Below are 26,923 nucleotides of genomic sequence, written 5' to 3'. Positions count from 1 at the left end.
AAATGAATAAAACTTTTCAAGACTTGAAAATGGAAATAAAAACAATAAAGAAAACACAAACTGAGGGAATCCTGGTGAAGGAAAATCTAGGTATGTGAACAGTAACTACAGATGCGAGCATCACCAACAGAATACAAGAGATGGCAGACAGAATCTCAGGTGTAGAAGATATGATAGAAGAAATACATAAATCACATCAGTCAAAGAATCAGAGAGGCTTCATCCAGCAATTTATGACAGCAGATGCAGAGACCCACAGCCAAACATTAGGCAGAGCCAGGGGAATCCTCCAGAAGACAGTGAGGAAGGATTAGAGGAGCCAGAGGGGTCAAGACACAACAGGAAAATGGCCACAGAATCAACTAAGCTGGGATCATAGAGGCTCATAGAAACTAAAGCAATAATCAGGGAGCCTGCATTGGACTGACCAAGGCCTTCTGTGTTTATGTTACAGTTGTATAACTTGGTCTTCTTGTGGAACTCCTAACAGTGAAAGCAGCAATTGTCTCTGACTCATTTGCCTATTTTGGGGACCCAAGCTAAGCTTCATCTGCCTTCTCCTTTGAAAGCTCATGTCTGTTTTTCTCAGCATTCTCATCTTCCAAGGTCCAAGAAGAACAGCCCATTAAGCTCTTCACATAGCAATCAATGTTTATTCTAGGCCAAATTCCAAACTATCCTACATTCCTCCCACAAAATAGTTCCAAAGAACTAAAAACCAATGGTTAAGTTTTTCATAGCAACTAACCACTTCTTTATATGAATTTCTGTCTTAGTTTTATTCCCTGTTGCTGTGATAGAATTCCCTGGTAAGAGAAATGGAATGGAGAAAGGGTGTGTTTGGATCACAATTCTGTTCCAGTCCATCACTAGGAAAGAAATCAAGGAAACAAGAACATTTTCTAGTCTGACTTTTTTTGTTGTTCTTAGATACGTTCATACATATATGCATACAATGTGCTTTGAATCAGTTCCCTCCCACTTCTCCTTTCCCAACTATTCCCTTCCAACTTCATGGATTTGTTTTGTTTTAAGTTTGTTTGTTTCCCACAGAGTACACTCAGTGCTGCCAATATGTGTATGATCATATGCTGGATCAATGTTAACTTTTGAGGAGCTGCATCCTCTCCCAGCAGCTAACAGTTGTCAATATCTCTTTAGTTGAGGGTGGGATTTCATAACCACCTATCTTCTCCATACTGATGTTTTATGTGGCTTGACCTTATGGAGGTCTTATACATTCTCTCACAACCATGGTTAGTACATATGTACAACTTCTGGGAAAAGACTGTTCTCTGTAGTCATCCACATACTCTGGCTTCTTAGAATCATTCTGGTTCCTTTGCTGTGATGATTCCTGAGCTTTAGTTCAAAGGTGGAACATAGATATCTCATTCAGAATTGAGCACTCAAGGTGGTTGAAATTTAAGCTAGTCAAATTACATACATGAATAATATATTAATGAATACATGCTTGTTAGTGCTCAGCACATTTTCTCTATTCATAGTTCAGGATCTCCTCCATAATGAATATTGAAAGCCACAGTAAGGTCTTACCACCTCATTTAAGATAGTTCCCCATGGGCATGCTCACAAGCAAACTTTATCTAAATAATACTTCATTAAGATTCTCTTCACAAGTAATCTATAGTACCAACTCAAACTGATAATTGAAACTTACCATCACATAGGGTTTAGTTCTCCCATGTTATAATGAAACAGTTTTATTCATCCTCTTCCAGTCACTAAAGTGCCAACGACACTGCTTTCCATATTTTAAAAAAAAAAACTCTTTGCAAAACTGTTCTACAAAAGAATATGAGGGGACTCTATACAACACATCATTAAGCCAACCAAATAATATATTTCAGGATGTGTGCACTTGACTTCACTTATTCAGATAAGTTTGTCAATTTTGTAACTAAATTTTGTCATCTAAAATGCACACTAAATTTATAATTATGAACCTAAACACTGGAGTCTTAAAGCCTAAGACTACTTTCAATTATCTTTTATGCAATTACAATGGAAATAAAACATGAATTAGAAAGATATCTCAGAATTATGGTGTTTGACTTGGTGATTACTTGCTTAGCAGTGAGAAAGAAATATTTATCTATTGTAGATAGTATCTATAAGAGACTTTACACTGAAATATATTTATAGTTAATGCAGTCTCTTGCTAAGAATGCTCATAATAAGTACAATCCCACTAGAGTTTATTCTCAAAACATATATCATATGTGTGTATCTATAAATGTTAGCTATTATTACTAAATACATTACTATATGCATGATTATTAGTGTCTTAGTTATTTTTCTATTTCCATGACAAAATACCATGACCAAGGTAACTTATAAAATGAAGCATTACCCAACTGGATCAGGCCCTCTGGATAAGTGAGACCATTGAATAGCCTGAACTGTTTGGGAGACACCCAGGCAGTGGGACCTGGACCTGTCCTATCAAGATATCTCTTTCCTTGCTTTCCTTCTCTGCCCCTACTCCAAGTAGACCATACAGCTGTAAGGCCACTCCAAAGAAATAGTCTCTGGTACTCTATTCCCTTAGCTCCCCAAATGAATAAAATAAAATAAGTGTAGCACATGAGATGGTGAATAGAGGAATATATGAGTCTTACAAAAAAGCATGAAAACATGACTTCAGTGTTGCAGTAAAGCCTCATTTAGCTGAAATGTTTAATGTTACAGAATTATATATACACACATATATGTATATGTATGTACACACTATATAAACATATATATGTATTGTGAGTGTGTGTGTGTGAGTGTGTGTGTATGTATGTAAGTCTAACAGCAAAGTACTTGGAAAATTTATTTCTTGAAATAAATAGCAAAAAAAGTAAAGTATGATAATGAATATATACATGTATAGACCTATAAAGTCATGTAAGTACTTTCTAAAATTAATTATTTTTCTTAAAATTTATTTTCCTGTAACATCTATTTCTAATCTGCTTCTCAACAGGACAACAGAATATTTTGCTCTAAGCATAATAGCTCTGTGACTAATCTTAAACTCTGATTCTAAAATATTCTATCTAGTTGTTTCATATCACAAGCAATAACAAAAAAGTAAAGATGGAATCTTGAGTGCCATTCAGGAAAGATACCTAATATTAATTCTGATCATTGCCTCTTGGTATTCAAAGGGCCCTGAATGAAGCAGCTCATGGCAAGTTAATATGTGCAGCAACCACTTACATTCATGTGTCTTTCCTTTGCAATACTGGACTCTTGCCAACATTAAGAAAAGAAATTGCAGATGCATTGACTTAGTTTGTGAACTTGCTTAATGCACTGTTCAAGTTTAACTTATCAATCACATTTGGAATTGCACCCTTGGTAATAACAGCTGTTAGGCATGGATCTAGGGAAAAAAACTCATGCTGTGAAAAACATAACCTTATATAGCTGTTATTCTTTTTTAAAAATCTTTTTATGTTAAGAAAATATATAATTTGAGCTTAGGAGATGCTGTATATCAAAATTGCACTTTCATGTGAAAACCATTCCTAAGCACTGCCATAGTACTGACACCCAACTGTATAATGGTGATATTTATTTAAAATTTATTGCAACTCTTTATTTAAAAATATTTTTACATTTTCTATAAATGTGAATTGACTTATATGAACATAAACTATATTGCTAATGCATGGTTAATAAGGTTCAACACACAAACACGTGTAAACAGAGAGAGAGAAAGAGAGAGAGGGGGGGAGGGAAACACACTTTATTTTTCATGAAAGATAAATCTTGTATCTAATAAAGACAATTTCTGAGTGCAATTGTGAGTGGGGAGAACCAATACCACATTTCTTCTCTAAATTCTGTTTGTGGATATATGATAAGCAATGATGTTCATAAAGAAATTACTTATGAATGACTTTTAATCTGGAGTTACAAGATGTCAATGTATGTCCCACAGAAATATAGAAAAACAGAAAATAAAAAAGAAACAGACTTAATTATATATGCTGCTTCATTTCTCAAGGCATTATAATGTTTTCTTTTGGAGAAACATTAATAATATTTGATAGACAGTGCATAATACCCTTAGAAAATCGGAATACCATTAAATTTTATTGAATCCAACAATCCAAAAAAGAAAATAAACTATATATGTATATGTGTGTGTGTGTGTGTATATATGTACATATATATACACAATGGTTTATATTCACATACATATACATACATATGCACATATATGTATACTGGTAGAAATTTGTCAATGATGTTAATGGAGAATTTTATAATTGTCATTATTACTGTATTTTGTTTTAATTATTAAAGTGATTCAATATTGTAAGAAAATATCTTCCTGGTAATGCAAGTAAAGCTTATTTTGAAGATCATGATACCTTGTTTTTTTTGAAAGTGATTTTGTTGTTTAACAATTTTATACATGTATTCAAGGAATTTTGATTACTCTCACTCTACCTTTTTAAATCTCCCCCAAGTCCCTATTCACTTCATTCCCCAAAACTACCAGACCCTTTCCCAGGATAATTACTTTGCATTGTTTTTGTTTGACCCATTTAGTTTAAACTATCTGTATGAGTATTGGATTGCAACTATACATTGTAACCTTGTGGCATCATCAATGAGTGTATAACTGAAGGCAGCCTTTCCCCCATTCCTTGAGTCTAACAGTAAAAAAAATAGTTCACCAGTGAGAGATAGGGCACACAAGTCCCTCCTCCATCTATGCCTGACTATTGGCAGATGCATTCTTTGATGACCCAGAGCAGGCATCAAGAGATACTCTAAATTCATGATTGTGATTACTGTGTCTTGTCCAGAAGATGAAAATCTCCAGCTCTCCCCTCCATGTCATATATCTCTTACTTCTTTCTGATAGCATTTTAAAAATCTAAATTTTCCTCCTCTGTAAGTACTCAGCTACCACTCAAAAAGGGAAAACAAAAGCCAAGAAACAACAACGACAACAAAATCCCTTGTATTTACTTCACTGTTCTTCTACAATGAAAAGAAAACAACCTTACTTGGAAATGTCTCAAATTTGAATAATATTTCAAAAATTATAACCTTCATTGCTTGTCTGTGTGTAGAGCAAAGTTTCCTTGGTAACTGTGCTAAACCTAATGATGTCCAAATCATAAAAGCCAGAAGCACTTACTGGTATACTGATTGCTTTTACTGGAGTAAATGTCAATTGTAAATGGTTATAATGATGGCTATGATTTACTTAATGCAGGAGAAAATTATACATTTAAAGTTAAATCTGCTACTCCTATACTTCTAAATCATCTGGATGGGAACATAGCCACTTTCCATTTGCTTAGTCAAATTTTATTACAATGAAAACAAAACACAAAAAAGTTTGTCAAAGTAGTGAGTAGACTTTTTAGTTACCTCAAATGTAAACTTTAGGGGAAAAACATTTGCTTCTTTCATTTTGAGTGTTTCATTTGTATGCAAAGGATTGTTTTTTTATTTCCACATCTCCAGTTTGAGCAGGCTAAATTGCTCAAGTTTCTCTAAATTCCCTAGTATGCAATGCCACTTTCATGTCTTGTTAATAATGAGAGTGCAAATAATTCTTCCAAACCTAAGGTTGTCCTGAACTTCTTCTTCCCAGACATAAGACTATGACAGTGTCCTCAGAACTTGATAGCATACAGGTAAAGCACTTTATAAAGAGAAATATATTTCATCATGCCTCATGGGCATCCTTGAAGGACATTTATGGGTGAAATCATGCATAATCAAAGCATTTCAAGTATAAATTGGTGCTTCAAAGGGGGTACTATCCTAAGTTAGTTGCATGTCACTAAATATTGTTTCTTTCAGAGATTAAATTTATTTCAGTTTTCAATCTATAGGCATGAGTTCTAAGATTTATATGTTTTCATGTATCCTAAGACTAATATTAAGTATTTTCCAATCTGCTACATATAAACAGATTTAACTCTGTAAGAAGCCCCAATACTTTATGTGTATTTCTTATTTTGCTCCATCTCAATAAACAATTAACAAAATATTGTTGTAAAGATTAGTTTATATAAGAATATGTGAGAGAATGTAATTTAGAATAAGACAATCCCAGTTTAAATCATAAACCTATCTCTGACATTTGTAGACTTTGAGACTATGTTGCCAATTAAATTCTCAGTTTTCCTAATCTTGCAAAGTGGGATAAAAATAATTAACCTGTATGGACACTTTTAATGCCAAAATTAAGGAAGTATATCATAAAATCTGAGACAGATATTAACATTTTAATGTTGTTTTGCTTTTCTTAATTGTGGTCTCTAAAATATCACACTTGACCAGTATAAAAGTAGAATTACATCTGCTAACAGATGAAGACTCCAAGGTTTAAAAGCCTAATATGACTTATTGACAAAATTAATGAGTTCCTTTGAGATCTGAACCAAAATTCTGATCCTGAATCCATTGCTTTTCTTCCTATGGCATGAAACTTATTAGATGGATATATGATGTGGTGTCAATGTTTCTCATATATTCACAGTCTTATTATATTATCTGATAATTTTAATAAATTTTGCTATTAGCATTGCCCAAGAGTCATACATAGTTCAGGTTAATTCAATCATACTTACATTAGCATAGTCATAGATAGGAATGAGTAGCTTCAGTCTTAGACATATTTAAATATGCATCTATACCTTCCATGTTTACCAAGTCTTCCAGTTTTATTGTAATATTTTCCAAAACTGAGCATTCCTTTGAGACATTCACCCTAAATCTCATGTATGTCACCTAAATCTTAGTGATTCTAAGCTTATGCTAAGGCAAAATAGGAAAGTTATCTAATTAAAGAAAATATTTAGCTACTGGTAAAGTTCTTATACTTTTTGAAGCTGATTGATATTCTGTAGTTATCATTTACTATTTGCTTTATACATTATGCTGTCAATCTACAGCACATGTATACTCATAAGTGAGTAGATAATTAAGAGCATATGTTAGAAAAGGACAAGTGCTGCAAGGTTCCTAAGAGGCATCTAAAGGAGTCTAAAGATTAAAAGAAAAGATCAGAAAATGTAATGGTAGCTCTCAGGGCCTAAAAAAGAAAAAGAGAGAGAGAATGGTTTATAGTTCAATGAGTATAGGAAATATAGTAAACGTATAAGCTCAATAAGTGTATTTGTTGGGATTATCGAGAGACTTGGAATTTATAGAATGGATGGATATTGCAAAAGGGATGCACTGCATTGGATTTCAGGATCTAGTCTGGATAGTCAAACAATCTGTCTTCATGCTGCAGAGATTAAGAACATGGTAGCTCTTCATTTCCTGAGGCTGGTTTCCTCAACCTTTTCAATCTGATCATGTAATCCTAGAGGATCCCAGGTAAGCTGCTGGGCTTTTGCCAATACTGAAAGGACAAAGAAGCCAGGTTCTAATGCCAGGGAAATGGTTGCAGCAGCAACAATGGCAGCAACAGTGTATGTGCATTCATCAAGAAGGAGCAAATGTGGGGGTCAGGGCAAAAGCAGCACCTCTTTTCCCTTAGGCCTTTAAATGTAGGCCATGCCACACCATTGTTGGGGAAATAACCTCACTGACTTTCCCATACCACATACTTCTTAGTCTATCTGAGGTCTCATCAAGTTGACAGCCAAAATTAATGATAATAGTAAATTTTAGAGATGTGATATATGGCATAGCATATAATTAACAATAACTGCAAATAACTAATGTGGATTTCCTGCCAAATTTTCTTAACATCCACAATCATTAACACACACACACACACACACACACACACACACACACACACACACAGACAGACAAATAGCAAAATGAGAGAAACTCAAAATGGAATGTGAATTCAGAACAGATGCCACTTGGAGGATACAAACTGATGAGGAAAGAGAAACTCAAAGTGAGAATATATTCCTTTAGCATTTTAGTCACAAAATTGGGGTTTTAAATGCTAATTCACAATTCTAATTGCATTTTACCTAATAATATATTTAACTATTAAATATATTATTTCCAATTATTATATTTGGGCTTAGGCAACTAACAACTGCAATAAAGCCTGCCCCTATTAGTATGAAAAACTATCAATATTAGAAGGGCATTCTTACTGCTATTATTAAAAATGCTTTAATATTTGAACCTTAAATTTTGTTTCTAAAAGTTTATAACTCATAAAATATTTCTCTCCGCTGAATAACAAGACTGTAACACAGATATATTTAGCATCATCTCACATCACTCTCCCTATGAGCACATCTATCTTTGAGATAACCTAAATAACCTTCATTGTTGGTGTCACAAGAGTCAAAGAAGAGCTAAGACTGTATATATTCTCATGACAAGCTCCATTCTTTTGTCTTGTTAATGCAAAGGTTGTCATGACATTGCTTAATAATACTGCACTGAAAAACATGCAGTGATGCATACATTAAATTAAATAGGAAGATTCATTGACAAAACGCCATCCTTTAATAATTTTGATCTAATTTTGCTTCCTAATCAGATCGGTATTTAAAGCTAACAGGTTTCCTTCATAAAAGATTTCTATTATTTTTTCCTGTGGAGTTCTCAAGTTCAGTTTGATGGCATTGTATAGTTACCTTAGTAGAAAAATCTGTGCTACAGATTGTTAGAAGAAGTGAGACAGACTGAGTTATTCTTCTGGATTTTCTATAGTAATAAAATTTATAATGTCATATATTTTACAGATTTAATGACATGAAACAACACAACTTCATCACACGGTTATGTGGCTCACAATATCATTGACTTGGGTTGACTAAAATCAGAATTCGGGCAAGGTATCTAGAGGCTGTCCACAATCACTGATTCACCTGGAGCTATTTGTCCATCTTCAAAGCCAGAAGTATTGCATCCTGACCATTATTTTGTAGTTACATCTTTCTCTAGACACAGACAAGTAATGTTTTCACCTTTTGAGAATTTCTGCTATTAGGTTTGTCCCACCTCTGTGATAATTTCTCCTTCTGAAGTGCTTTGACTTTAATATAATCTACAAAGATTTTAAAAAAATAGCATCTTGTGGCATATTGGTGAATGAGCTAATAGGGCTTTTATTCTACTATTAAAAGTGTAATACAAATTAAGTCATTTGAGTTTTTGCAGAATGTTTACATCATGGGAAAAATAAATATGATGTAAATAGAATCAATATATTAAAGATAAGCAGCCCCAAGAATCTAAGTGGTGTAATAAAAGAGTGTTGTGACTCCATGATTTTTTTTACTTATTTAATGCTTAATTTTCTCTCACCTTCTTATGTGTTAATTTCTTTATTTCATGAGATCATCCAATAATATTTAAAGTTTGACTAAAAGTCAGCAATTAAAACTTTAAGATCAAAGCAGTGTGGTTTAGAGGTGAAAGAGGAATTACTGTGTTGCCTTAGACCAATTTTTCTTTTAATAGAAATGAAGCCATTAAGGCAAAAATAACAATAGTAGTTCTAATTATCAGATCAACTGTACTTTTTTTTTAAAAAAAAAAAGCTTTAAAACATTTGATAAACTTATTTACTTTAATTTTTCAGTCTTCAAGAAACTGATTAAAGGACATTTTATAAGTCTCCTAAGCCTTACTCAGTGTAACAGTGCTTGATGTGTTAAGCAGTCTTATTGATATTTTACTGAATAAAATAAATAAACTGAACCTACTTAAATGAGATCACTCTCATAAAAATATGCCTGGGAGTGATAATAGTGAGTATATCTGTTATGCCCAATATTACCACATATTTATTTATGTGAAATTTCTCTTTCCTGAGCCAACTCAAATTTTCTGTTCAAGTAAAATACTGAACTGGTTTCAAATACCATAAACTAGTTTATATTTTTTTAATTAACATGAATGGAGCCATCAAAAGGCTCTCTTTGACTAAAAGTACACTCTACAGGACAACACATTCCTGGGGTGATGTCTCCTTCCATGTGGTCTAAAAATTATATTTTGTTTTCTTTTCATTCAGTATAGTTTTTGGAAATTAAATCCCATGTGGCTCTGGGACTAGTTTCACTTTTGACAGACTGGGAATAAAAATGGTCAAAGAAGATAGTATGAAAAAAATTCTCCAAAAAAGAAAAGAGACACCAGGAAAATATTTTAGAATTATAGTCAATTTCATTTTATACATTGGCTTGAAGAAATATTTGTTAAAATATCTGAAACTCTAGACCACTGATTCTCTGCCTTCCTAATCCTATAACCCTTTAATACAGTTCTTCGTGTTGTAGTGACCCCAACCATTAAAAAAATATCTCGTCACTATTTTATAATATAATTTGCTGCTGTTATGAATAATAATATAAATCTTATTGCAATCCCTGTGAAAGGGTTGTTCTACCACCCAAAGGGTCATACCCCACAAGTTGAGAACTACTGCTCTAGACAATGATAATGTGTTAGAGACAACAGAATAAAATACTGAATGAGGAGTTGGTAGATAATGGCTTGTGCAGGCGGTGGTGGCACACACCTTTCATCCCAGAACTCAGGGAGGCAGGGGCAGGCTATTGTGTGAGTTTGAAGCAAGCCTGGTCTACAGAGTGAGTTCAGGATAACCAGAGCTACACAGAGAAACCCTGTCTTGGAAAAAAAAAAGGAAGAAGAAGAAAAAAAAGATAATGGCTTGGGGAGAATACCTTCTCCCAGCCCTGTGTACCAACCAATAACTGATTTTACAGAAATGATAAAATGGAGAAAACCAAGTGGTGTCAAATAAAAACCCCACTTCATTCAAGCACAGAAACTTGGTGTCCCAGCTCTACCCTCCTCCCATGATCTTGGTAACACAATCAGGAAAACTCTAAACTCACAACAGTTGTGGATAAACAAGAACAAGCAATAGAGGGTAGAAAATGAAGACCACACCTATGAATCTAGATCAAAAGGAAATGGCAACATGAGGGTACTCCATCCATGTCCTTCCATTACATATGTCCAATACACAACTTCTACATATAAATATTCCTTCAAAATCGTATCACATAAACAGGGAGGAAAGGAGCTTGCTGTTCCTTTATATGTATGTATAATAGTGATAGATTCAGATATGAGGAGTTACAAAATGTATTAGAAAGCAGTGACAAGTGTAAAATGTGTAAACAGTCACTTCTAAATCACATATACTATGGTAGTGTTTATAAGATGTTACTTGATATTTAAGGAACTAAAAGGCTTGGAGCAAGATAGAAAAATGCATGGTATTGAAAGTACTAAAATAATAGTATTTCAAGACCACAAACAAAACATTTTTTTAAATTTTTCTTTATTAAGAAATTTTCTACTCACTTTACATACCACCCACAGATGCCACCTCTTCCCTCCTCCCACCCCTCTAGCCTTCTCTCCCAAGTCACCCCCACATCCTTACTCCCCCCAAATCAAGGTCTTCCATGGGGAGTCAGCAGAGCCCAGCACACTAAGCCTAGGCAGGTCTAAGCCCATTCCCACTGTGCCAAGGCTGGTCAAGGTGTCACACCACAGGCACCAGATTCCCAAAAGCCTGCCCATGAGCCTGGGACAGATCTTGTTCCCTCTGCCTGGGTGTCCCCCAAGCAGTTCAAGTCAAACAACCCTCTTCCTTATCCAGAGGACCTAGTCCAGTCCCATGGGGGCTCCATAGCCACTAGTCTACAGTTCACAGGCTTCCATTAGTGTGGCTGGTCATCTCTGCACATCATCCCATCATGATCTCGACATTCCCTGCCTGCAGAATCCCTCCTCTCTCTCTCTCATAGATTGGATTTCCAGAGCTCAGCCTAGTGCCTGGCCATGGATCTCTGCATCTGCCTCCATCAGTCACTGACAAAGGCTCTGTAATGACAGTTAGGTTAACCGATAGACCAATCACCAGAGTAGACCAGTCCAGGCACCCCCTGGACCACTGCAAGCAGTCCAAGGTGAGGTCATCCTAATGCATTCCTGAGAGCCTCCCCAGCACCCTGCCTCTTCCTATTCCTATGATGTCCTCATCTATCATGGTATCTCCCTCCCTGCCCTCACACTCTGTCCCTGTTCCAGCTCGACCCTCCCATTTCCCTTTGTTCTCATAACCAACTCCTCACCCTCTGCGACCACCACCCCCAACACCCAGCCCACTCATGTAGATCTCATACACCTCTCCTTTGCTGGGTCATCCATGTGTCCCTCCTAGGGTCTTTCCCTGTTAGCTGGCCTCTCTGGAGCTGTAGGTTGCAGTCTGTCCATCCCTTCCCTCACATCTAGTATCCACTTATAAGTGAGTACATACTGTGTTTGTCTTTCTAAGTCTGGGTTACCTCACTCACGATATTGTCTAGTTCCATTTATTGGCCTGCAAATTTCATGATATCATTGTTTTTTACTTCTAAGTAGTACTACATTGTGTATATATGTCATATTTTCTTTATCCATTCTTCAGTTGAGGGTCATCTAGGTTGTTTCCAGGTTCTTGCTATTACGAATAATGCTGATATGAACATAGTTGAGCATGTGACCTTGTGGTAAGATTGAGCATTCCTTGGGTATATGCACAAGCATGGTATAGCTAGGTCTTGAGGAAGACTTATTCTCAGTTTTCTGAGAAACTGCCATACTGATTTCCAGAGTGGCTGTACAAGTTTGCATTCCCACCAACAGTGGAGGAGTGTTTCCCTTGCTCTACATCCTCTCCAACATAAACTGTATTCAGTGCACAAACAAAATATTAATGAGACTGCTTTCCTGATAAATGAAAAAAATGAGGAAATAATAATAGTTCACTAAAGGCAGGGCAATGAGAGTGATATATATGCCTCTGATATAATAAAGAAAAACTTTGTCTCCAGGGAAGTTTAATAAAAGACAAAAGTCACCTAGGTTGTTTCCAGGTTCTGGCTATTACAAACAATGCTGATATGAACATAGCTGAGCAAATGCCCTTGTGGTATGATTGAGCATTCCTTGGGTATATGCCCAAGAATGATATAGCTAGGTCTTGGGGGAGATGGATTCCCAATTTTCTAAGGAAGCACCATATTGATTTCCAAAGTGGCTGTACAAACTGGCATTCACACCAGCAGTGGAGGAGAGTTCCCCTTCCTCCATATCCTCTCCAGCATAAGCTGTCTTCAGTGTTTTTGATCATTGCCATTCTGACAGGTGTAAGGTGGTATCTCAAAGTCATTTTGATTTGCATTTCCCGGATAATTAGGGATGTTGAGCAATTCCTTAAATGTCTTGGATCAAGCCCTCTGGATCAGTGAACCAATTGAATAGCTTGAACTGTTTGGGAGGCACCCAGGCAGTGGAACCCAGACCTGTCCTTAGTGCATGAGCTGGCTGTTTGGAACCTTGGGCTTACACAGGGACACTTTGCTCAGCCTGGAAGGAGGAGACTGGACCTGCCTGTACTGAATCCACCAGGTTTAAATGAATCCCCAGGGGAGTCTTGGCCCTGGAGGAGATGGGAATGGAGGGGAGGAACTGGGGGAAGGTGGGGGGGGGGGCAGGAGGGGAGAGAACAGGGGAACCCATGGCTGATATGTAAAATTAAAATACAAATATAATTTTTAAAAAAAGACAAAAGTTCTGTGGATATCTCTTTGTATAAATACAATTATGATTGGCTACTAGCCAGGTAGGAAATATAGGTGGGACAAAGAGAGAAGAGAATTCTGGAAACAGGGAGGCTAAGTCAGAGAGAAGCTGCCAGCTGCCACCCTAAGTACTAAAATGTAAGATCCTGGTAAGACATGAGCCATGTGGAAAGGTATAGATTTATAGAAATAGGTTGATTTAAGATATAAGAACAGTTAGAAAGAAGCCTACCACAGCCATACAGTTTGTAAGTAATATAAATCTCTGTGTGTTTACTCAGTTGGGTCTAAGCAGCTGCAGGACTGGCGGATGAGAGAGATTTGTCCTGACCATGGGCCAGGCATGACTGGAGAAAACTCCAGCTATGCGAAAGTTGGCTTTTCACTGATAGCCTGTCTTATTTTTACTACTCCCTTCATGCTCTAGTGTTCTAGTTTCATCTCTTTTGCTCTGATAAAACACTCTGACCAAAGGCAATTTAGGAGATAAAAGGATTTTATTTAATTACATTTCCACCTCAGTCATTGAGTTAAGTCAGAACAAAAACTAAAGGAGTAACCTATAGCAGAAATCATGGAAGAGTGCTGATTGCTGGCTCCCTCTCAGACTTATGTTAAGCTAGCTTTCTTACATGGTTCAAGACCATCTGCCTAAGAAATGACACTACCCACAAGTAGACTGGGATTCTCTATACCAATTAATCTCAAAACAGTCTCCCACGTGCAAGCACACAGATCAGTCAGGTCTAGGCAATTCAAGAACAGAGACTCTCTTCTAAGTTAAGTCTAGGCTGTACCAAGGTGACAATTAAAGCCAACTAGGACATTGAACATTTTAAAAAAAGTGTCTGTGATAAAATACTCTGACTCATCCCATTTTCCAAATATGTTCTTGTAACATCTGAACAAAACATAATTTTGTAAAAGAATAATTTCAAAAATATTGAGTTAAGCCATTTGTGTGTTGCATGCTTTTAATTTCAGCACTGAGGAGTCTGAAGTTCAGTTTCAGTCTTGGTTTCATTGGGCTACAATGCAAAATACTGCATGAAAATTTATATAAAATAGAGTCCATAAGGGATGCAACTTAGTTTGGTGACAGATACACCTAGAAAGCCATGACTACGGGGAATGAACATAAGTATCATTTCACAAAAGCTTCCTCCTGCCTTATCATAATCCTTTCCTTGTATTTCATTCATTATTCCTTTTTTAAAATTCTATTTGTGTTTTAATTTTACACATCAGCCATGGGTTCCCCTGTCCTCCCCCCTCCCGCCCCTACCTCCACCTTCCCCTATCCCCTCCCCTCCATTCCCATCTCCTCCAGGGCCAAGACTCCCCTGGGGATTCATTTAAACATTATTCCTCTTACTAACAACTAATTTGTTTTTTGTAGATTCGTTTATATTTGTTAGTATTCATATGAACAGCTTTATATAGTGTGCACTACATTTTTGTCTTTAACTCAAAATACAGTGATTTGACGGCTAATACAGATTCTATATGTTTCAGTAATATATTCATTTGATGGTAAATTAATATTCTATTATATAATTGAAACAATGGTTTATAGGTTTTGTCACCTACAAGTAATATGAATGTTGGCATATAATTCATGATGTAGACATATTTTTTCCATTTAGTAATAATCTATGTATAAAACAGCTGATGAATGACAATTATTATATTTAACTTAAAAATTTTGTCAAATTATTTTTACAAATTGTTATCATACTTTCTCATGAACAACATATAAAACAAACAATGATACACATTGTTGACAATATTTATCTTAAAACCCTCAGTTTTAAGCGTTTTAGTAGATGCAGAGAAAAGTCTTGTTATTTTTCTTTTTGAATTCCTATAAGGACAAATGATGTCAATAATCTAGTCATATAACTGTTTGCAATATAAATGTCTTTGATTGTGATATATCTATTCAAATCTCTTGAAAAGTTTGATAATTGGGCTTCATTACTTACTATTAAAGTTTGAGGGCATTTTATATACAAATATTTTTACATATAAAACAAATATTCATCATATATGCATTCTGTAAATATTTTATTTAAGACTATGGCTTTTTAATATAAATTTGTCCAAAGGACTGAAGATCTTAATTTGTATAATCCAATTTATCTCTTTTTATTACTCAATTGCTATATTGTTGTTTTTCCTAATAACATATTGGTGAATGCAAGTAACAAAAAGAACTTTATAAATTTTCCAAAAATACTTTTATATTTTCCATATATACTTACTAAATAGTTTATTTTTACATATGTTATAAAGTATGTATCAAATTTTTGTCTTGTTTCACAGATAATAGTCAATGCTCATAGACCATTTATTAAAATGAATATTGACTCTTGTGCATTGTCTTTGCAACATTTTCAAAATCATATTTTCATGTGCCCATGAATCTGTTCTCACATTTTATTGTGTTCCATTGCTCTATTTCAATGTATTTAAACCAAGTACATACTGTCTTAGACACTGTCACTTTATTATAAATGAGGCTTGAAACAAGATAATGTTAATTCAAAAAGATTTCTCTCTTTAAACTTTGTTTTAGTTATTTTCTAGACAGTCTCTGAATTTCCATATGAATTTTTTAAGACAGTTTTTCTACATAGCCCTTGTTGTCCTGGAACTCGCTGTATAGACCAAGCTGGCCTCTGCCTCCTTAGTGACATTCACCTCCATATAAATTTGAATTATTTTTCAAATTTAAAGTGTTTTAAATTTTAAAATAAAAAAAAAATCTGACTTGATTTTAATCAGCATTCATGAAATCTACACTTCCATTTATGAGTCTGATAATGAGTAGTAAAAATATCAATGAAGGATACCTGTTCATATGCTCAGGATCAGAAATATGCTTCATGTTTACTGAGCTGTACAACTGTTTATTTTACTATGCCAAATAATATTATTCTTGATTTTTTAATGTTTTATGTTTAACACATTTTTATTTGATTTAGTAAAATTTGTGTTGAATCTTTGTGTCTATATACACAAGAAGTGGTGATATGTATCTATTACTATGTTTGTGAGATTTGGATTTCAGAGTAATCCTTCACTTACAAACAAGAAGCATTAGCTTTCCTTCATGTTAATGGAATAATTATTCCTTAAATAATATGACTAGATAAAGTTTTTCCTAAATGACTATCACAGTCTGTCTTTGTTCTTGTTATTTTGCTGTGAAGAGACACCATGGCCAAGGCAACTCTTATTAAAGAAAGCATTTCATTGGGTATTTGCTTACAGTTTCAGAGGGTGAGTTCATTATTATAATGGTGGGGAGTCTGGCAGTAGGCAGAAAGGCACACTGCTGGAGCAGTATCTGAGGGCTTTACATCCTGATTCACATGCAGCAGGCAGAGAAAGAGACTCTTGACCTGGTGTGGGGTTTTGAAAGCCCAAAGCCTACTCTGAGGGACATACTTCCTCCAACAAGGCCACACCTACTTACACAAGACTACATCTCCTAATCATTCCCAGACAGCTCCACCTACTGAAGACCAAGTGTTTAGATATATGAGCCTATGGAGGCTGCTCTCATTCAAACTACCACACAGTCCATAAGTGAAACCATTTAGGCCTGTGATTTGCTTTAAAAAAAAACTTATACCTCACTCTATGGTACAGATAGGTACTGAGTTCAATTTTATTTCTATTATATTTAAAATTGTTTTATTTTATTTTTAAGAGTATAGATGCTGTTCCAGCATGTATGTCTGTATACTATGTGCTTCATTTATGCCTTGGTATCCACAGTCAAAAGAGAGCATTAGATCCTCAGGAATTGTTACAGATGGCTGTGAGCTTCCAACTGGATGCAAGAAATTGAACACAGGTTTTTTTCTAGAGTAGGCAGAGCTCTAACCACTGAAACATTTATCCAGCTCCTTGCATTCAATTTTCATCACAAAAAGAAAAGAGAAGATGTCCTCAAATCATTGGATCAAGGAAAATGAAGAAAGAAAAGAAAAAATGGTGTAATTATATTTTAATTTCAAAAACTAAAATGCCTTTGCCTTTTTCCTTACTGATTTGGTTGTCATGTTATTGATTTCAATTATGTTCTTATTTATATTCACTCTTTTCCTTTCTTTTGTTTCATTACTCTTACTGTTCTTCTTTCAGTGTACAAATAGATTTGAGACCTCTCCTTCTTTCCTAATATAGAAACCATTAGACATCTTTACAATCACTGATTTATTTCCGTACACATATACTAGTAGATTGTGTTTTCAGTTTCACATAAAAGTATTTTCTGCTTTATTTCTTTCTGATTTAATCTGATGTGTGTTGATATATATTTTAAATCTTTCTAGAGCATTTTCTTGTGGGTTTTGTTATTAATTAATTTGTGATGTTAATACGAATTTTATTTAACTGGAATAATTTCATAGTTGTTAATATCAATTTATTTTTTCATGGGTAAATACTCTTTAAATATTGAAGACATGAATATTTTGTTGTTGACAGTCTTCTTCTGTGTCAGTTAGATCTACTATCAATCTGTGCTCACACTGATGACAATCATTACTTTGCTTATTCTTTTTCTTTGTGTATATCTTGGGTTTTCTAGTTTTTAAAAAGTTTATTTTATGAGAATATTTGAGCAAATATATTATCATAAACTTTTAGTTTTCTTATTTAGGTGTGTAATATGGAATGTCTTTTTGTGTGCTATGAGTATGTGTTATTCTCATTGGATAATAAATAAAGCTGTTTTGGCCTATGGCAAGAAAGCTTACAGCCAGGTAGGAAATCCAAGCAGAAAAACAGAGAAGAAGGGTGAAGTCAGGAAAGACACCAGGCTGCTTCCAAAGGAACAACAAGATGCCAGCAGACTGGGAATGCCACAGCTACATGACAATATATAGATTGATAGGAATGGGTTAATTTAAGATGAAAGAGGTAGCTAGCCAGAAGCTGAAGCCATAGGCTAGATAGTTTATAATTAATTAAGCCTCTGAGTGACTATTTTATAAGTGCCTGCAGGACCGCTAGTGGGAGAGATTCATCCCAACCTGGGGCCAGGTGGGACACAGGGAAACTTCCCTCTACATGTGTGTTTGCTGTTCATTTAGTTTCTTAATTGAGAATCAGAATTTGTTGCTTACATTTAAAAAATAAATCCCTCCTTTCTTGCATATTTTGTCATTTAGAATGGCAAGTACTATTTGACAGCTTTATCTCAGTTTCCTTATATATGCATATATGCAGTATTTCACATATGTCTATATGTTTGTATATACATACACACATATCTGTCTGCATATGTGAAAGTGTGTGTGTTCATTGATTCCCTGACTTGTTCTTTAGACATTTTTCTTGCATTTATTTTGAGTAATTTCTTTTTTTTTTTTTTTGGTATTTTTGAGACAGGGTTTCTCTGTAGCTTTGTAGCCTGTCCTGGACTAGCTCTGTAGACCAGGCTGGCCTCAAACTCACAGAGATCCACCTGCCTCTGCCTCCTGAATGCTGGGATTACAGGCATGTGCCACCACCAACCGGCTTGAGTAATTTTTATTGCTATGACTTCAAATCACTAATCTTGCTTTTGTAATGTCTAAAGTGCTATCAATTCTGTTCAATATGTTTTACCTCACACACTGAAATTTTTATCTTTGAAGGTTTTACTTAAGTATATTTTGTGTCATCCACATGTATAATTTGGTTTACAAATATATAAAATACAGTTTCAGTAAATGGTTCAAGTTCAGTGTTCATCATGTCTACTAATTTTAACATGTCTGTTCACTGTGGGTTGATTTTAATAGATAAATGTTTTTCCCATAATAGTTCATAACATCTTATTTTACATTAATGATATTTTTGTCATGCTGATTAATGCCATTTTATGTTCTTATAAATATTATTTAGAATTGCTTTGGATTAGAGTAAAAGTTACCTGTAAATAGCTTCATATTCTCACAGTCTGCTTTCAAGATTTGCAAAAGGGATCTAGAATTGTGTTTAGTCTCTGACTGATTATCCCCCATAACTGAAGCAAAATTGTCTGTGTGGATACTACAACATGCCATGAATTAACACATTATCCATTCTAGTTGATTAGAACATTCAGTATATCTGTCCCTGTTAGAGTAGCAGGTAATTTGTCATTTCTTATTCGTCCCCCTAGGCTTGTGTGTTCTGATTAGTGATCTCCCAAACAGTTCACGGAAGCCCCTTGCAGAGCCATCTATTTGCATAGCTCTTTGTTGTCTGGTTGTCTTCTGGTGACCACTGGAAGCTGTCTTGGTGTTTTCACATCCTTACACTCTGAGATACTATGGAACTCTCTCATAGTATATAGAGAGAAATAATATAGTGTTAGTCATGTTAATATCTCCTTTCTTAAGGATCCTTACCTTTCCCTGCCTGGTATCCAGTGTCTTAAGCATTGTTTTATGTGTTTGCTACTTTGTAGTTGGTCATGGAGTATGGATAACTTCACTCCTTTATATTTATTTTATTTGTAAGCAAATATTTCAGGTTTTAACAACCATAATTTTCTGTGGCTAATGTTTATTTCTCCCCCACAAATCATAAAAATTATAGAGATTTTTGACGCCCAATGTGGGGCTCGAACCCATGATCCTGAGATGAAGAGTCTCATGCTCTACTGACTGAGCTAGCCTGGAGTGGGAGTGGTGCTGGTTGTCCTCTCCCCTTGTGGAGAGAAAAGACAGAGCAGCAGTGACGGGTAAGGTTTTCAGCTCTCAGATATTGCTGTGACCTCTTGGCTTTTAACTCTGCAATTGGCTCTGTGTTTCTCATTTAACAAGATGGTTACATCTACAGATTTTTGGGGGTATCAATCACTTCAAGAAATGGTCTTATTATGTAAGATGTACACCAGCTCCACAACATAGAGAGTATCAACATTTCCACATTTTGGATGAGATAGCAGACTCAGCAACATAAGTCTAGAAATTTGTTCAATGTAGCAAACCTTTTAGGTAGAAATGATTTACCCAAGGCTAAATTCAGACACTTCTGAAACCAAAGTCTTCATCTTAACAATATTGTTATCTTTTCATGGATGTCAAAAATGCTTCATTTTTGTGTTAGCATCAATGAGAGAAAGGATTGTGATCATTCTAAATCATGTAGAAATCAGTTGGTTTTTTATTTATAATTACACTTGAAATTTATTTATTAAAGACAAAATAATTATCGTGCCAGAGATACTGTGATTTTGATTTAGATAAATGAATTTAAATGTTATCTTGTCAGGCCCAAATGCCAACAGTTGTATGTAAAGCTTCCAATAACACAACCTTTGAAAACTTGTTTTTCTTTCACTGCAAAAAATAGAAAATCTGTGGGAGTAACAGAATGCTTAATGTTGAATGATGCCAAATTCAGGTAAATTAGCTTGGGAAAACAAATATAATTTGAAAGCTGCACAGATAGTTTAGGAAAATGTGTACATCATTTCTTTTTCCACAACAAATAAACTAGACTCACTATACAACTTTACTCCTCCTTATAAAGTGCTTTGCAAGTAGGTAACTGACATTAACCCTATTGGATCTAAATTCCTGCCATGTTCATTGGCTTACAATTGGGATCTAGGATTTGAAGTAATGTTTCCCAAAGTCTCTAAGAAACTTTAGAGGAACTATTGGGAAATTAGCTCTAGCAGTCAAGTCTGATGTTTTTAACTCCAGTGCCTTGTTCCTGGCATTTGTGTCCGAAAAGTCTAATAACAATTTGACAAAAAATAAAACCACCAGATATACCTACTTCCATCATTGTGCAATTGAAAGTGAGAGGTAAAAGGGATGGAAAGAACTCTTCCTATCTCCAGGTTGCACTAAATGATTGTGTCAGCATGATCTTCTACTTTGGCTGTGCAGTGTCCATGCCTGTAGATATTTAAACAAGCATACAAGGATTTCTACAAGATGGCATCTGCTCTTGCCTCATCCCTTGCAATAAATTCGTGCTTCAAAAACATTACACTTCATACTGTTATTGAATATGCTGTGCTATTAGATGCCATCCTGGTTTTCTTATCTGTTCTGTCTGCTTGTGATAACCTTTAATGGTTTATGTTTCTGCAGAACTGTTTCTCTTCGTAGTTCAAATGAAACGTCAAAGCCTTCTGTTTCATAAAATGTGGGAAAGATGATTCTCAAAAATAAAAACATAGCATTATGATATGTTTTTAAACCAAAGACTTCTATTTAAAATGCCATAGGCAGCCAAAAAATCTACAAGATATATTTGTTTTATTAGCTTGATAGGAACACTAATGAAACTATTTTAATTTTCCCTTCATTTTCTCTGGTCATTTTTCCTTCACTTTATTTTTCTATATTGACAGTCAAGTCTACTCAAGTCTTCAGTATTACTTTCCTTCTATGAACTTTGCATTTGATGAATTTTATCCTTTCTAGTTCACAGTTCCTTAAGCAGCCAAAGATAGTTTATGTAAAAAATGTCTGCTATTTGATACAAATATTAATGAAGATAAACTTCTCTTTTAAAACTATTTCCTGTAGAAGATAGGTTTGGGTATTTTTATGAGTTTCATTTCAAGACTCTCTCTCTCTCTCTCTCTCTCTCTCTCTCTCTCTCTCTCTCTGTTTTTCCCTTTGGTTTTTTGGACAGGGTTCCTCTGTGTAGCCCTGGCTGTGCTGTCCTGGAACTTACTCTGTAGACCAGCATGGCCTTGAACTCAGAAATCCACTTATCTTTGCCTCCTGAGTTCTAGATTTAAAGGCATATGCAATCACTGCCCAGCACAACTACTTTTCTTATGTAGCTCAGGCACACCTGCCTATAGATAGTAATGCCAATAGTAGCATGGACCCTCCTTTATCAGTGAACAGTTAAGACAGTGCCTCATATACTGCCCACAGACCTATTTGAAGTAGGCAATTATTCAACTGAAGCTCCTTTTCAAATGTGTCTAAAGATTTTTGTCAAGTTGACATCTGAAACTAACAATAACAGAGAAACTCATGGAACTTTTAAGAGAAGTATATTAATAAGTGTATGTAAAACAGATCATACAATGCTTAGTCTGTCAAAAATGTAGTGATTACAGAGATTGCCATTAGATATTCAATATCTATATTGTATTGTATAATCCACTGTAAAATCCACACAATTGTGCTAAAAAAATTTCAAATATAACAAAAATATACTGTAGGAGAAATCTCATGGTAGAATTATGTATGAGATAGATTCTGCCTTAAATATGTTTCCCACAGGCAAATGAGTAAAATATCCAGTCTGCCACTAATGTGGGCCTGTGTGTATGTTAGCACATATGTGTGTGGATTTGTATTTAATTTGGCTTGCTTCTTTTTTACTCCCTATAATAAAATAGCACTCTTCAATACAGTTTTATTTGAAGAGAATAGCAAAAATTTATGATATTGAATCACTGTGTGAAGTCAAATAACTTTTAGCTAGGATTCAGGAAATATTACACTAAAAAGGTCATGTTTTACAGCTAAAATTTACTCTGCTACAATTTTGAATAATAAATCATTCTAGAACCAACCAAAAGTTCAGTCATGTCTTCCTGTGGTTACCACAGTGAATATCAAAGAACTTGAAGATTAATTATAATCCATTTAAAAACAAGGCTTTGGTATAAATTTTATAATTGTTACTCCACATAACATTTCGAATTCTTACTAATATTCAGGGAACATGGCTTGTTAATGCATATACATATGTTCATAAACAAAAGATGACAGCCAAATTCCCTCTGTGTGACTCTTAATAAAAAGAGCCTTAAAATGCTGTAAAAACCAATAAAAACATAAACAGAATCTACCTGCCTGAAATATTTTTCAGAAGCTCTGAGAAAAATTGTATGCCTTTCAATTTAGTAGAAACACTTAATTAATGAGAAATTGTACTTTAACTTTCCCCCTTGGAAATAATAAAATAAAAAAATGGATAACTTCAGACAAATCTTGGCTTTGGCTGCTATGGTTCCATTTGATTATTTATAATTATTCTGTAGCCTCAAATTCTTAATTAGAAATTATCTTCTGTCTTCACTGATACTGTGTACTTTTCCTGAAACCTCACATTAAACCCTTTCCTTAAAACTTATTCAAAACCCTTCTGAGTCTTCTTGCTCATGTTTTCCACTCCAAAATTATTTCATGTTTAAGAAGTAAGATCTTGAGATGGCTTATGTAAAATCTGTTGCTTTTTAAGGGTCAATTTTTTCAATTATACCATCTTCTGAATCACTTTATTCTAAATTTTAAAGTATTGTAACTTCTTAGTAAATGCTTACTAGTCAGCAACTGCAATTATTGGACCAGATGTTTCCTGCTCTACTTTTAAATCAAGTTCAATTGGTAAACAGGGGTATTTCTTCATTTATAAAGTGGAGATGCATATGCATACACAAAGTTGAGTAATTATGACAGAGATCATATGACCCAGAAATATATATAGCTATAAATATAGATAGCCATACATATTTAGGAGAGTCCTTTCTCTCTCTCTTAAAAAGTTTACCATGAGCAGCGCTGGGGTGAGGGAATATACAATAGGATAAATTTCAAATTATTGCAAGTCTGTGTACAGAGTATAAACATGAGGAGTGTAAATACGGATTGGGAGCACAACAAAACAACTGCGGTCTTTGGTAATTGGAGAAGTGACACACAGGATGTGATTGCAGCTATTTCAAACTCAAGGAGTACATGCGCCCCAACCTTCCCATAAACAAATGGCTACCAGAAGGGCCTGTGGAAACACAAAGTGGGTAAATAGCTGTGTGAAGAATGAAGAGCATGTACTGGAAGAGCTGGAAACAGAAGGTGAGAGACAGCTGAAGAGCCTCCTTCAACATCAACTTAATACCTCTGTCTCCATTGAAGAATGTGTCTCTAAGAAAGAGAGCTTTGCCCCAGTACTATGTACAAGCCCTTTGGGAAGGAAGCAGCTGGTACAGTGACTTTGTCCCAGTTCCAGAAACTTCATGAAAAAGACCAGGAAACTGCTTCTCTCGGGAGACTATGGCTCAATGAAACAGAAATATTGATCTGGAAAAGCCATATTTCAGGTGAAAAGAGGACAAATCTGAGGGCAACTCCTGAAGCAATACAGAAATGGCTTCAAGATATTGAAGAAAGGATCTCAGAGCGCCAGAGCATCCTTTGCCTGCCACAGAGGTTTTCAAAGAGCAAACAGCTGACCCGGCAAGAAATGGAAATTGAAAAGTCTTTATTTCAGGTAACTGATTGTCACTCCTTCCCTAAGACTCATTACCAAGATGAACCCCCAAAGAAGAACAAAGGTGATCCCATGAACAACCTGGAAAGTTTTTACCACAAGACTAAAATGAAAAAATGTCTTGAAGAGTTCCAACATATGAGAGGTGAACCCTTTGATTCCCACTGATGGTCTCAGCTACATCAGTGGGTGATAGTGGCATGCTTAGCTGAGAACCCATCACTACTCCAGGACAAAGGAAAACAGGAAGCACAGGGTAAAGGCCCCAGTCACTATGTTGCAAAAGTTATTGATTTTCCACCTGAGCAGTATGTATCCCTGAAGATGAGATCCAGAGAAGCTGTTTGTCAGAGGAGGAGATCTGAAACATCCCTATGTTTTCTTCATATAACCCAGGGGAACCAAACAAGGTATAGGTCAAATCAAGAACACAGCAGGGGTTGATTTCACTTTATTTACCTCTACCTAATGGAGCCTTTTAAATTTACCTTTGATTTTGCCAAAGATTATGACATAGGTATTCTGTTTGTCCTTTATGTTAACCATCATTTTTCACATATTATTTAAGTAGCCTATTTCCCACCATGTTATGTGTGCCTCTCTTAGGTTCTAAAGTCCCCTCAGAATTTTTAAATAATGAGATTTAGTGCATACCCACTAGAAGCTCTGAATTATAGGAAAAGTAGCCAACAATTTCCTAGTGATTGACCACTTGGTTGCAGGTACCATTAACTGCACAAATCCTTAAAGCATTAATTTTTGACTAATTTAAGAAGACAGAATTAAAAATAGTAACATTCCCTGATTTTAACAAAATGGATGGAGGGATATTGCAGTACTTTGACTTTGTTATATTACTCCTGTTCCAAGGGTAGCTTGACGTTCATTTACTTTTTGTCATGAGCAATAACAAACATGTCAAAGAATAAATATCCCATGAATAAATTAGGGATATACCTGACGAATTGCATGTATTCTTCATTAATCCCATTCTTCCTTCTATTCAGGTTTAACCACTATTTTGAATTTGCTAGTTCTGTTCAAATAGGTAATTTTATGTATTTACTACATAAAACTGTATGCAACTGCCCCTAACTAATGATAGTTAAATTTACTTGCTTTTACGAACATAGCTGAGCAAATGCCCTTGTGGTATGATTGAGCATTCCTTGGGTATATGCCCAAGAGTGCTATAGCTGGGTCTTGGGGGAGATGGATTCCCAATTTTCTAAGGAAGCGCCATATTGATTTCCAAAGTGGCTGTACAAACTTGCATTCCCACCAGCAGTGGAGGAGAGTTCCCCTTGCTCCACATCCTCTCCAGCATAAGCTATCTTCTGTGTTTTTGATCTTAGCCATTTTGACAGGTGTAAGGTGGTATCTCAGAGTCATTTTGATTTGCATTTCCCGAATAATTGATAATGAATAATTCCTTAAATGTCTTTCAGCCATTTGAGCTTCCTCTGTGGAGAATTCTCTGTTTAGTTCTAGTAATAGCCAAAACCTGGAAACAACCTAGATGCCCTTCAACTGAAGAATGGATAAAGAAAAGATGGTACATATACACAATGGAGTACTACTCAGCAGAGAAAAACAATGACATCATGAGGTTTGCAGGCAAATGGATGGATCTAGAAAAAAATCATCCTGAGTGAGGTAACCCAGACTCAGAAGGACAAACATGGTATGTACTCACTCATAGGAGGATACTAGATGTAAAACAAACATGACTAGACTGCTACACAACTCCAGGGAGGCTACCTAGAAAACGGGACCCTAGGAAAGACCCAAGGATCACCCAATGACAGAGAAATGGATGAGATCTACATGAACAACCTGGATGACAGTGGGAGTAATGAAGGGCAAGATTTGAGGGAAAGAAAGCTTAGGGGAGCAGGAGATCTCAGCTGGATCAAGAACAGAAAGGGAGAACAAGGAATAACAGACCATGATAAATGAAGACCACATGAGAACAGGAATAGGCAGAGTGCTCAAGAGGTGCCCCAAAATCCACAATGATACATCCTCTGTAGACTGCTGGCAATGGTTGAGAGAAAGCCTGATGTGACCTAGTCCATTGATCAGATGGGGCTAAATAC

The 26,923-nt window shown here is 35.3% G+C and overlaps 1 pseudogene; it reads left to right on the top strand.

The window, feature by feature from the left end:
* The first annotated feature begins 24,318 nt into the window (after window positions 1–24,318).
* Window positions 24,319–25,240, top strand: LOC118574612 (annotated as a pseudogene).
* The last annotated feature ends 1,683 nt before the right edge of the window (window positions 25,241–26,923 follow it).

This window comes from Onychomys torridus, chromosome X, assembly GCF_903995425.1.
Source record: "Onychomys torridus chromosome X, mOncTor1.1, whole genome shotgun sequence".
Classification (NCBI taxonomy): Eukaryota; Metazoa; Chordata; class Mammalia; order Rodentia; family Cricetidae; genus Onychomys; species Onychomys torridus.
The sequence above is the reverse complement of the archived record's forward strand: the minus strand, read 5'-3'. Positions and strand labels throughout refer to the sequence as shown.